The sequence below is a fragment of the Pongo pygmaeus genome, chromosome 4, assembly GCF_028885625.2.
Source record: "Pongo pygmaeus isolate AG05252 chromosome 4, NHGRI_mPonPyg2-v2.0_pri, whole genome shotgun sequence".
Lineage (NCBI taxonomy): Eukaryota > Metazoa > Chordata > Mammalia > Primates > Hominidae > Pongo > Pongo pygmaeus.
The window spans coordinates 85,408,350-85,421,312 of record NC_072377.2 but is presented as its reverse complement, the minus strand read 5'-3'; the positions used below and the strand labels follow the sequence as shown (position 1 = coordinate 85,421,312).

General features: G+C 37.1%; 1 protein-coding gene across 15 annotated transcripts in view; it reads left to right on the top strand.

Moving 5' to 3' along the window:
- The window catches only part of SSBP2 (single stranded DNA binding protein 2), a 336,920-nt gene that overhangs the window by 53,642 nt on the left and 270,315 nt on the right, over positions 1-12,963 (top strand). The gene's annotated exons all lie outside the window — the stretch shown is intronic.

Below are 12,963 nucleotides of genomic sequence, written 5' to 3'. Positions count from 1 at the left end.
TATTTATAGCATGGTTTACTGGATATTTTAAGCCCACTGTTGAGACCTACTGCTCAGGAAAAACTATTCCTTTCTTTTTCGCTGCTCCTTGACAGTGCACCTGGTCACCTAAGAGTTCTGGAGATGTGCAAAGGGATTGATATTGTTTCCCTGCTTACTAACACAACATCCATTCTGTAACCTATGGATTAAGCAGTAATTTTGACTTTCAGGTCTTATTTAAGAAATACATTTCATGGCCAGGCACAGTGGCTCACACCTGTAATCCTAGCACTTTGGGAGCCAAGGTAGGAGGATTACTTGAGTCCAGGAGTTTGAAACTAGCTTAGGCAACATGGCGAAACCTCATCACTACAAAAAATATAAAAAAATTTAGCTAGGTGTGGTGGCAGGTGCCTGTAGCCACCTCAGGTGGAGAGATTACCTGAGCCTGGGAGGTTGATGCTGAAGCGCACCCTGATGGTGCCACCGTACTCCAGCCTGGGTGACAGAGCAGATCATGTCTCAAAAAAAAAAAAAAATTTATTTTGTAAATCTATCTGTCATAAATAGTGATTTCTCTGTTGAATTTGGGCAAAGTAAATTGAAAATTTTCTGGAAGGATTCACCATTCTAGTTGTCATTAGGAACATGTGCGACAAATGGGAGGAAGTAAAAATATGAACATGAACAGGAGTTTGGAAGAAGCTGATTCCAACCCTCGTGGATGACTTTGAGGGTTTCAAGACCGGAGTTGAGGAAGTCACTGCAGATGTGGTAGAAATAGCAAGAGAACCAGAATTAGAAGTGGAGCCTGAAGATGTGACTGAATTGCTGCAATCTCATGATACAACTTAAATGGATGAGGAGTTGTTTCTTATGGATGAGCAAAGAAAGTGGTTTCTTGAGACAGAATCTACTTCTGGTGAAGATGCTGTGAACATTGTTGAAATGACAACAAAGGATTTAGAACATTACATAAACTTAGTTGATAAAACAGTGGCAGGGTTTGAGAGCATTGACTCCAATTTTGAAAGAAGTTCTACTGTGGGTCAAACAGCATAGCATGCTACAGAGAAATCTTTCCTGCAAGAAAGAGTCAATCAATGCAGCAGACTTCATTGTCTTATTTGCCACAGCCACCACTGCCTTCAGCAACTGCCACCCTGATCAGCCCATAGCCATCAACATTGAGTCAATACCCTACACCAGCAAAGGATTACTACTTGCTGAATGCGCAGATGATCATTAGCATTTTTAGCAGTAAAATATTTTTAAATAAGGTATGTACATTTTTTAGACATAATGCTATTGCACACAGAATACAGTATAGTGTAAACATAGCTTTTATATGCGTTGCAAAGCTAAAAAATTCATGTGACTCACTTTATTGTAGTATTCACTTTACTGCAGTGGTCTGGAACTGAACCCACAGTATATGTGAGGTATGCCTGCAGTTGCTTAATAAAGAAATCTTTCTTTAAATTTTGTTCAGATTGATCAAGAATGGGCAGTGAAGTACAAAGACTTTAGAATTAGATTTATTGGAACCTGGCAAATGCATGCAGTTTATTTTTTATTTTTTGAGATGGAGTCCTGCTCTGTCCCCCAGGCTAGAGTACAGTGGTGCGATCTTGGCTCACTGGAACCTCTGCCTCCCAGATTCAAGCAATTCTCCTGCCTTAGCCTCCCGAGTAGCTGGGATTACAGGCATGCACCACCACAGTTAATTTTTGTATTTTTAGTAGAGACAGGGTTTTACCTTGTTGTCCAGGCTGGTCTCGAACTCCTGACCTCAACTAATCCGCCCACCACAGCATCCCAAAGTGCTAGGATTATAGGTGTGAGCCATTGCACGTGGCCTACATGCAGTTTAAAATCAATGCTGCTTCTCCACCCATCTCTTTGCCACCCCTTAACCTGTCTTTATTGCTGAAAATGAGTTATTTGTTAAAAATAGGATAACTTTTGGTGTTCATCCTCTTACCTTTTTGTTTTGTGCTATACTGTGCCATTTTTTGAAACTGGTATAAATTAAGAAATGTGAAAATAGGTAGAACATTCAGATAAAAATGATTTATTAAATCCTTGTAGTACACATAGCATCACAGTCTACATTAGGTTGCCTATTTTATTGTTTACACATAATGTAGAAGAATTAAGCTTGATATGCCAAAAAATCTTAAAATTATTTTTTACTATAATCTGATTTTATGGTTGGTACATTTTATATTACAAATCTTTTACTTTCAGTGTATTTTCTTTGTAGTTCATTTATATTCTATGTTAGTCGTAGTCTGATTATTTTAAATGTTCACATAAATTTCCCAGTATCATCTTTAACATTTTAGGAGATAGTGTTTTAAAAAAAGAAATTGAATATAAAATTAGTTGGGCTACAAAACACAGTGTAAAGAAGTTATTTTTCAAAAGAATATGTAGATGAGATTTTAGATTATTTTACCATAGAGGCAGATAATTATACTTATATTTTCATAATGTCAATATTTGTTCAGTTGATATGTTTCTTCTTTTGTGCATCATTTGGATATTTGAGTAGTTATTACTGGATTTAGGGGCTTAGTATTTACAACAATAAAATATTTACTTAGTGTTTTACCTTGCCTATTTGGAGAATATTATTCCTTTTTAAAGAGTTTTTTTGTGGTCTCCAGAAAATTAGAGAGCAGAGCTGAAAGCCCAGGCCCTGTTTTAGTTTGTTCTTCAAAATTTTGTCCTAAGTAGTTCTAGAAAAATAAGATTAAGAATATTTGGACTGGTAATCATAGCAGTTAACTATTATATTTGCCTTTTTATGCTTTACTTCTTGAAACAATGGTTTTATTTCTGTTGATGTTAATCTGTTTAAAATAGAACATTGGGTAAGGAATATTAATGAAACATTCCATATAAATAAATACTATATTATAAGTTCCAATACAAGCAATCATAGACTATTGCGATAAAAGCATACTTAAGAATATGTCTATTTAAGTGAATGAAATAAACCACCAGCTAAAAACAACCAATCTAGACAATTCAGTCTGAAAGCATTTCTACTACAGTGAGTCTTCCTTTCCGTGCTCCTCAGTTTTGTACAGAAAAAGGTCCTCAGCCCTTCATTTTATTTTTCTGGCTGGTTAAGTCGAAAGCATTTATCACTTTAAGTTATCTTATAGTGAAACCAGTGAAAGATGATGTAACATTTCAAGTTTCAACTGGACAGCCTAATTTTTGACAGCCTGTCTTAGGTAGATAAGATTTTTGGCCATTGATAAATTAAAATTATTTTAAAAGAAAATCCCACTCATCTCATATTACTTGAAGGATAAAGAAGGCACTTTTCTTTCTGATCTCTGAAATGCCCTGTATTCTTTCTTAACTGATGACAGGTACGTGTGCATCATGGATGGGGATTCTTGGAGATGTTGGACTTCTCCTTGTGCCCAACCTCCATCCACTTTCTTTCCACAGATATTTGGCAAGTGCTTAAAGTGTGCCAGATGCCAGGTGAGGAATACGGTGCTGCACAAGGCATGCAAGGTTCCTGCTCCGTAGCAGTTTATAGTTTCACCTCTTCATACTTTGTGTTTCTTAGTGTAGGAAATATGAATTAATCACTCTATATGCTGCCCCCCTCTACCCACCCAGTGTGTAAGTAGGTTGCCTTTCAAAAGGTGGTATGTAAATTAGCTTGTTTGGTACAGGGAACATGGCAGAGAAAATATTATGAATTGTAATTACATTCCCAGATGGTTATAGTTGAACTACAGAACAAACAACTGTGGTTTCCCATTGTCTTTCAGAATGAGTTTCAACTGTAAATCTAAAATTTAGAGAATCTGCTTAGTTTTACAGGCAAGTCCAATGCCTAGAAGAATGTTCTTTCTCCCACCCCCAACTTCCATACCCCTTGAGGAGCAGGGATTTTTTCCATTTCTTCTTCTAGCTCATCATCAGTGAGAGGGAATTTCTTCCTTTACCTATTATGGTAGTGGCAAGGACAAGAGAGAAAAGAGTATCCTCTGCATCTGTGACAGGAAGGAGATACAGGATCCTGGGAGTTAAAGAAATGGGTTGAAGTAGTTATGCTTGGAGACAGGTATATATAAAAGCTCATTCTGGGCGTGGAGAATCCTTCGCACCTAGAAAAGGAATGATTGGAGTTCAGGGGAAATGGAATAGTATTGGGGTGGAGTCAGGAGTGGGGAAGGGTAGGTTGGAACTAGAGGGGAGTGTTTAATCGTAGTGGCATGTAGGGAACAGGAATCTTTGCAGTCAGCCTAAACAGGGCCTTGAGTTTCTCAGATGCTGCATGTGCAGGATGAATATTTGCAAGTCAGGTTCTGCCTGTACTCTGTTTCCTTATATTAACATTTCCTTTTTATCAATAATATCATTAGGAAATATTTGAATGTCTATAAAGCACATGGATCAGTTTTTAAAATATTACTCATGCATTTTATTAAATTTTCTGTTAAGTATTAGAATCTTTGAAATCTTTTCAAGATAAAAATTATACTATTTAGCAGAATTTAAAATCAATGTAAAATAAAATTCCTTAAAGAGAGAAGACATAATTAAATAAAATCCGCTAATTAAACCTCATTTAGTTAAAGCAAAGAGAGAAGTTCCTAGCAATAATAATCTAAAAAGGAAACAAGATTTACTTACGGATTACAAGCAAATATAGAAAAATGACGTTAGTAATATCTAAGTTTTCAAAGTTTATTTTCAACATAAAATGTAGACATTTAAAAGTCACCCTTGAGGACAGAAAACCAAATACCGCATGTTCTCATTCATAGGTGGGAACTGAACAATGAGAACACTTGGACCCAGGGCGGGGAACATCACATACCGGGGCCTGTCGTGGGGTGGGGGGAGGGGGGAGGGGAGAGGGATAGCATTAAGAGAAATACCTAATGTAAATGATGAGTTAATGGGTGCAGCACACCAACATGGCACATGTATACATATGTAACAAACCTGCAGGTTGTGCACATGTACCCTAGAACTTAAAGTATAATAATAAAAAATAATAATCCTTGAAAGACTAAACCAGAATAATTCTTAATCACTTTTTGGTGCGATTTATCTTTCATTTGCTATGTAATTACTGGTTTCCTAATCTGGGATATATTGTAAGAATACAACATGAAGTACAAACATTGCAGATACTTTTTCTCAGTTTTAGTAAGTGATTTTAGATACTTAATTTTATCCTTTCTTATAGTTTACAGTGGCATTTTATCAGTATTTTCCTGATTATTCAAAATATGTTCCTTTGAACATTATCTGTAATTGAAGCTACATTGCAAGGTTTAGACCTGTTATTTGGGTTTTGTTTCTTTGTTTCTTTTAGAGGCAGAGTCTTGCTCTGTTGCCCATGCTGGAATTCAGTGGTGTGGTCATAGCTCACTGCAGTCTTCAACTCCTGGGCTCAAACAATCCTCCTGCCTTAGCTTCCTGAGTAGCTAGAAGTACAGGAATGTGCCTTGTACTTCTAGTGGTACAGGAATGTACCATGCCCAGCTAGTTAAAATTTTTTTTTTTTTGTAGAGATGGAGTCTTGCTATGTTGCCCAGGCTGGTTTTGAACTGCTGGCTTCAAGTGATCCTCCCACCTTGGACTCCCAAAGCATTAGGATTAGAGGCATGAGCCACTACACCAAGCCTTCTTTGAATTTTGAAAGGGCACTGTCACTTTAGTTTGGTGGTGGTGGGGTAAGGGTGGAGGATAGAGACTGAATGGGGGTCAGGAAAAAGGAACAGAGGCTGTTTAAAAATTGAAATGAAAAGTACTTTTATTGTGGATAGAAAAAAAACCTCTAAAGCCAGATTAATGAGGATGACTTATCTGGAAAAGTCAGTCCCCAAATTTACTTAGTCAATATTTCTAATTGTTAATTTTTGTGGGTACATAGTAAGTGTATATACTTGAGATAATGTGACACAGGCATAGAATGCATAATAATCACAGGGTAAATGGGGGTATCCGTTACCTCAAGCATTTATTCTTTTATTTTGTTACACACAATACAATTCTACTTTTTTAGTTGTTTTAAAATGTACAATAAATTGTTGTTGACTGCAGGTACCCTGTTGTACTATCAAATGCTAGGTCTTCTTCATTCTGACTATTTTTGTACCCACTAACCATCCTTACTTTCCCTCGCCCCACTACCCTTTAGACTCTAGTAACTGTCATTCTACTTTCTGTCTCCATGAGTTCAATTGTTTTAATTTTTAGCTCCCACAAATACCTGAGAACATGCAAAGTTTGTCTTTCTGTGCCTGGCTTATTTCACTTAACATAATGTCCTCCAGTTCTGTCCATGTTGTTGAAATGACAGGATCTCATTCTTTTTTTTATGGCCTACTTCATTCTGTATATGCACCATATTTTCTTTATCCATTTGTCTGTTGATGGATGCTAAGATTGCTTCCAAATCTTGGCTATTGTGAGTGGTGCTGCAATAAGTATGGGAGTGCAGGTATCTTTTCAATATACTGATTTTCTTTCTTTTGGGTGTGTACCTAGCAATGGGATTGCTGGATCATATGGTAGTTCTATTTTTAGTTTTTTGAGGAACTTCCAAACTATTCTCTATAGTGGTTGTACTAATTTATATTCCCACCAATAATGTACGAGGGTTCCCTTTTCTCCACATCCTCTCCAGCATTTGTTATTGCCTGTCTTTTGGACAAAAGCTGTTTTAACTGAAGTGAGGTGATAACTCATTGAACTTTTGTTTGGTTTTTCTCTGATGATCAATGATGTTGAGCACCTTTTCATATGCCTGTTTGCCATTTTCATGACTTCTTTTGAGAAATGTCTATTCAGATCTTCTGCCCATTTTATAATCACATTATTAGATTATTTTTCTGTAGAGCTGTTTGAGCTCCTTATATATTCTGGTTATTGATCCCTGTTAGGTGGATAGTTCGCAAACATTTTCTCCCATTCTGTGAATTGTCTCTTTTAACTTTGTTCAGTGTGTCCTTTGCTGTGAAGAAGCTTTTTAACTTGATGTAATTCCATTTGACCATTTTTGCTTTGATTGCTTGTGCTTGTAGGATATTACTCAATAAACCTTTGCCCAGTCCAATGTCCTGGAGAGTTTTCTCAATGTTTTCTTTCTTTCTTTTTTTTTTTTTTTTTTTTTTAAGACGAAGTCTTGCTCTGTCGCCAGGCTGGAGTGCAGTGGCGTGATCTCGGCTCACTGCAACCACCGCCTCTGGGTTCAAGTGATTCTCCTGCCTCAGCCTCCTGAGTAGCTGGGACTACAGGCGTGTGCCACCATGCCTGGATAATTTTTTTGTATTTTAGTAGAGACAAGCTTTCATTGTGTTGGCCAGGATGGTCTCCATCTCCTGACCTCATGATCCACCCACCGCAGCCTCCCACAGTGCTGGGATTACAGGCATGAGCCACCGTACCTGGCCTCCTCAATATTTTCTTTTAAGAGTTTTATAGTTTGAGGTCTTAGATTTAAGTCTGTAATCCATTTTGATTTGGTTTTTATATATGGTGAGAGATAGGGATCTTGTTTCATTCTTCTGCATATGAATATCCAGTTTTCCCAGTGCCATTTATTGAAGATACTTTCCTTTCTCCGGTGTATATCCTTGGCATCTTTGTCAAAAATGAGTTCACTGTAGATGTATGGATTTGTTTCTGTGTTCTCTTTTCTGTTTCATTGGTCTGTGTGTCTGTTTTTATGCCAGTACCATGCTGTTTGGGTTACTATAGCTGTGTAGTATAATTTGAAGTCAGGTAATGTGATTTCTCCAGTTTTGTTCTCTTTGCTCAGGGTAGCTTTGCCTATTCTGAGTCTTTTGTGGTTCTATATAAATATTAGGAATGTTCTCTATTTCTGTGAAAAATGTAATTGGTATTTTAATATAGATTGCATTGAATCTGTAGATTGCTTTGGGTAGTATGGACATTTTTAGCAATATTGATTCTTCCAATTCATCAACATGGAATATCTTTCCATTTTTTTTGTTGTCATCTTCAATTTCTTTCATCAATGTTTTATAGTTTTTGTTGCAGAGATCTTTCACTTCTTTGGTTAATTCCTAGGTATTTTATTTTATTTTTGCTTATTATAAATGGGATTACTTTCTTGATTTGTTTTTCAGATTGTTCATTGTTGACATATAGAAATGCTTCTGATTTTTGTATGTTGGTTTTGTTTCCTGCAGCTTTCCCAAATTTGTCTGTCACTTCTAATAGTTTTTTGGTGGAGTCTTTGGGTTTTACCAAATATAAGATAAAGTCATCTGCAGACAAGGATAATTTGATTTATTTCTTTCCAGTTTGGATGCCTTTATTTCTTTCTCTTGTCTGATTGCTCTAGCTGGAACTTCCAGTGCTGTGTTGAATAACAGTGGTGAAAGTGGGCATCCTTGTTGAGTTCCAGATTTTAGAGGAAAGGCACATTGATTGATTTGCATCTGTTGAACCATCCTTGCACCCCTGAAATAAATCTTACTTGGTTATGATGAATGATGTTTTTAATGTGTTGTTGAATTTGGTTGCTAGTATTTTGTTGAAGATTTTTGCATCAGTGTTCATTAGGGATATTGGCTTGTAGTTTTCTTTTTTTGACGTGTCTTTGTCTGGTTTTGGTATCAGAGTAATACCAGTCTTCTAAAATGAGTTTGGAAGTATTCCCTCCTCCTGTATATTTCAGAATAATTTGAATAGAGGTGGTATTAGTTCTTCTTTAAATGTTTGATAGAATTCAGCAGTGAAGTTATTGGGTCCCGGGCTTTTGTTTGCTGGGAGTTTTTTTTTTTATTTTATTACAGCATTAATTTCGTTACTTGTTATTGGTCTGTTCAGGTTTTGGATTTCATCATGGTTCAGTCTTGGTTGTTTGTGTGTATCTAGGGGAATTTGGCCATTTCTAGGTTTTCCAATTTATTGGCATATAGTTGCTCATAGTAGCCACTAATAATCCTTTGTGTTTCTGTGGTAACAATTGTAATGTCTCCTTTTTCATCTCTGATTTCATTTATTTGGGTCTTCTCTCTTTTATTCTTAGTCTGGGTAAAGGTTTATTGATTTTGTTTATCTTTGAAAAAAACAACTTTTTCATTGATCTTTTGTATTGCTTTGTTTCAATTTTATTTATTTCTGCTTGATCTTTATTACTTCTTTCCTTCTACTAATTTTGGGCTTTGTTTGCTCTTGCTTTTCTAATTCTTTAAGATGCATTGTTAGATTGTTTATTTGAAGTTTTTCTACTTTTTTGATGTAGGTGTTTATAGCTATAAACTTTCCTCTTAGAATGGCTTTCGCTGTATCCCACAGGTTTTGGTATGTTGTGTTCCCATTATCATTTGTTTCAATACATTTTAAAATTTCCTTCTTAATTTCTTCACTGACCCCACTGGTCATTTAGGAGGACATTTGTTTAATTTACCTGTGTTCATGTAGTTCCCAGAACTCCTCTTGTTACCGAGTTCCGGTTTTATTTCATTGTGGTCAAAGAAGTTATTTGATATAATTTCAGATTTTTTGGAATGTTTTAAGACTTGTTTTGTGGCCTAACATATGGTCTGTTTTGAATGATCCATGTGGGGAGAAGAGTGTGTATTCTGCAGCTATTGGATGAAGTGTTCTGTAAATATCTATTAGGTCCATTTGGCCTATAGTGAAGATTTGGCCTATTTCTTTGTTGACTTTTTTTTGTCTGAACGATCTGTCACTGTCAAATGCTGAAAGAGGGTTGTTGAAGTCTCCAGTTATTATTCTATTGGGGTTTATCTCTCTTTTTAACTCTAATAATAGTTGCTTTATATATTTGGGTGCTGCAGTGTTGTATGCATATGTATTTACAATTGTTATATTCTTTGCTGAATTGATCACTTTATCATTATATAATGGCCTCCTTTATCTTGAAATCTGTTTTGTCTGATATAAGTATAGTTACTTCTGTTCTTTTTGGTTTCTGTTTGCATGGAATATCTTTCTTAATCCTTTTATTTTCGGTCTGTGTGTCTTTTTAGTGAAGTGTGTTTATTGTAGGCAACAAATCATTGGATCTTGTTTTTATATCCATGCAGCTACACTATGACTTTTGACTGGAGAATTTAGTCCATTTACATTCAATGTTATTATTGATAAGTTAAGTACTTACTCCTGCCATTTTGTTATTTGTTTTCTGGTTGTCTTATGGTCTTCTCTTTCTTCTTTTCTTCCTTCCTGTCTTCCTTTTAGTGAAGGCGATTTTCTCTGTTATTATGTTTTAATTTCTTGCTTTTTATTTTTTTGTTTATCTGTTGTATGTTTTTTGATTTGAGGTTACCAGAAGTCTTGCAAATAATATCTTATAACCCATTATTTTTAAACTAATGAAAGTTAACACTGATTGCATAAAGAAACAGAAAACTAGTAAAAACTACATTTACTTCATCCCCGCTTTTAAATATTTTTTTGTTTCTATTTATATCTTACTGTACTGTCTACATCTTGAGAAGTTGTAGTTTTTATTTTTGATCAGTTTATCTTTTAGTTTTTCTACTCAAGATAGGAATGGTTTAAACACCACAATTACAGTGTTACAATATTCGGTGTTTTTCTGTGTACTTACTATACCAGTAAGTTTTGTACCTTTAAATGATTTTATGTTGCTCACTCATGTTCTTTTCTTTCATATTAAATAACTCCCTTTAGCATTTCTTGTAGGGGAGGTCTGGTGTTGATGAAATTACTCAATTTTTTTGGGAAAGTTTTTATTTCTTCATGTTTGAAGCATATTTTTGCTGGATATATTATTCTAGAATATAAGTTTTTTTTTTTCTTTAGCACTTTAGGTACTCTCTCCTGGCCTGTAAGGTTTCAGCTGAGAAATCTGCTGTCAGATGTATTAGAGCTTTATTGTATGTTATTTGTTTCTCTTTTGCTGCTTGTAAGATTCTTTCTTTATCCTTGACCTTTGGGAATTGATTATTAAATGCCTTGAGATAGTCTTATTTCGGTTAAATATGCTTGGTGTTCTATAGCTTTATTGTACTTAAATATTAATACCTTTCTCTAGGTTTGAGAAGTTCTCTGTTATTATTCCTTTGAATAGTCTCTACGCTTATCTCTTTTTCTACCACTTCTTTACAGCCAATAACTCTTAGGTTTGCCCTTCGAGGCTATTTCCTAGATCCTGTAAGCATACTTTATTCTTTTTTCTTTTTTCTCCTCTGACTGTGTACTGTCAAATAGCTTGTCTTCAAGATCACTAATTTGTTCTTCTGCTTGATCAATTCTGGTGTTAAGAGACTCTAATACATTCTTCAGTATGTCAGTTGCGTTTTTCAACTTCAGAATTTCTGCTTGATCCTTTTTATTAGTATTTCGATCTCTGTCAAATTTATCTGATAACATTGTGAGTTCCTTCTCTGTGTTATCTTTAATTTTGCTGAGTTTCCTCAAAAATTGCTATTTTAAATTCTGTCTGGAAGTGCACATATCTCCATTTCTCCATTATTGGTCTCTGGAGGCTTATTTAGTTTGTTTATTGAGGTTGTGTTTTCCTGGATGGCCTTGATGCATGTAGTTGTTCATCAGTGTTCGAGCATTGAAGAGTTAGGCATTGTAATCTTTGCAGTTTGGGCTTGTTGTGCCTTTCCTTATTGGGAAGGCTTTTCAGGTATTTGAAGGGACTTGAGCCCCAAACCCAATAAAGCTGTGGTTCTTGCAGACTTGTAGAGGTACTGCCTTGTTGGTCTTAGATGAGATCTGGAAGCTTTCCCTGGATTACCTGGTGGAAACTCTTATTCTTTTTCTTTACTTTCTTCCAAACAAACAGTCTTTCTGTCTGTGCTGAGGTGCCTGGAGCTGCGTGAGGGGTGACACAAGCACCCCCGTGGCTATAACCACTGGGTCAGACATGAAGCTAGTCCAGCACTGGGTCACACCCAAGGCCTGTGGTAACCACTGTCTGGCTACCACCTATGGTTGCTCAAGGCCCTAGGGCTCTATAATCAGCAGATGGCAAAGTCAGCCAAGCTGATGTTCTTTGTTTCAGGGTGGCAAGTTTCCCCTGGTCCTGGGTGGATCCAGTGATGCCATTCAGCAGCCAGGGCCTGGAGTCAGAAACTTTAGCAATCTACTTGGTATTCTATTCTGTGCCTGAGCTGGCACCCAAATCATAAGACAAAGTCCTTCTCAGTCTTCCCTCCCCTTTCCTTGAGTAGAGGAATCTCTCCTTGTGGCTCCTGTTACCCCAGGCCTGCAGTGAGTACTGCCTGGCTACCGCTCCCTTCAGGACAGTGGGCTTCCTTCTGGGCCAGGACAGGTCCAGAAATGCCATCCAAGAGCCAAGGCCTGGACCCAGGGCCAAGCAGGTACCCTACTGTGGCCAAGCTGGTACCTAAGCTGCAAGACAAAGTACCCTTTCGTCTTCCTTCTCCTTTTCTCAATCAGAAGGAGTTCCTCCTTGTAGCAACTACAGCTGGGAATGTGCTGGGTTGCACCTGAAGCCAGCACATCTCTGAGTCTTACCCAAGACCCATAGCAAGTACTGCCTGGCTACCACTGCTGATTATTCAGGCCCCAAGCACTCTTTAGTCAGAAGATAATGAATCCTGCCAAGACTGGGTGCTTCCCTTCAAGGCAGTGGGTTCCCTTCCGGCCCAGGATGTGTCTAGAAATGTCTTCTGGGAGCTAGGGCCTGGAATGGTAACTTCACGACTCTGCCTGTTGCCCTGTCCTACTGTGGCTGAGCTGGTTTTCAAGTTGCAAAACAAAGCTCTCTTTACTCTTCCCTCTCTTCTCCTCAAGCAGAAGGAAGGAGTATCTCCTATAGCTTTGAGCTGTGTTGCCTGGGGTTGAGGGAGGAGTGGTACAAGTACTCCCTTGGCCACCCTGGCTGGTGTCTCACTGGGTCATATGCCTTGCACATTCACTGGCTTTGAGTCCAGCACAGCATCAGGACTTGCCCAGGAATTGTAGTACTTGTGTTCTAGATTGTATTTC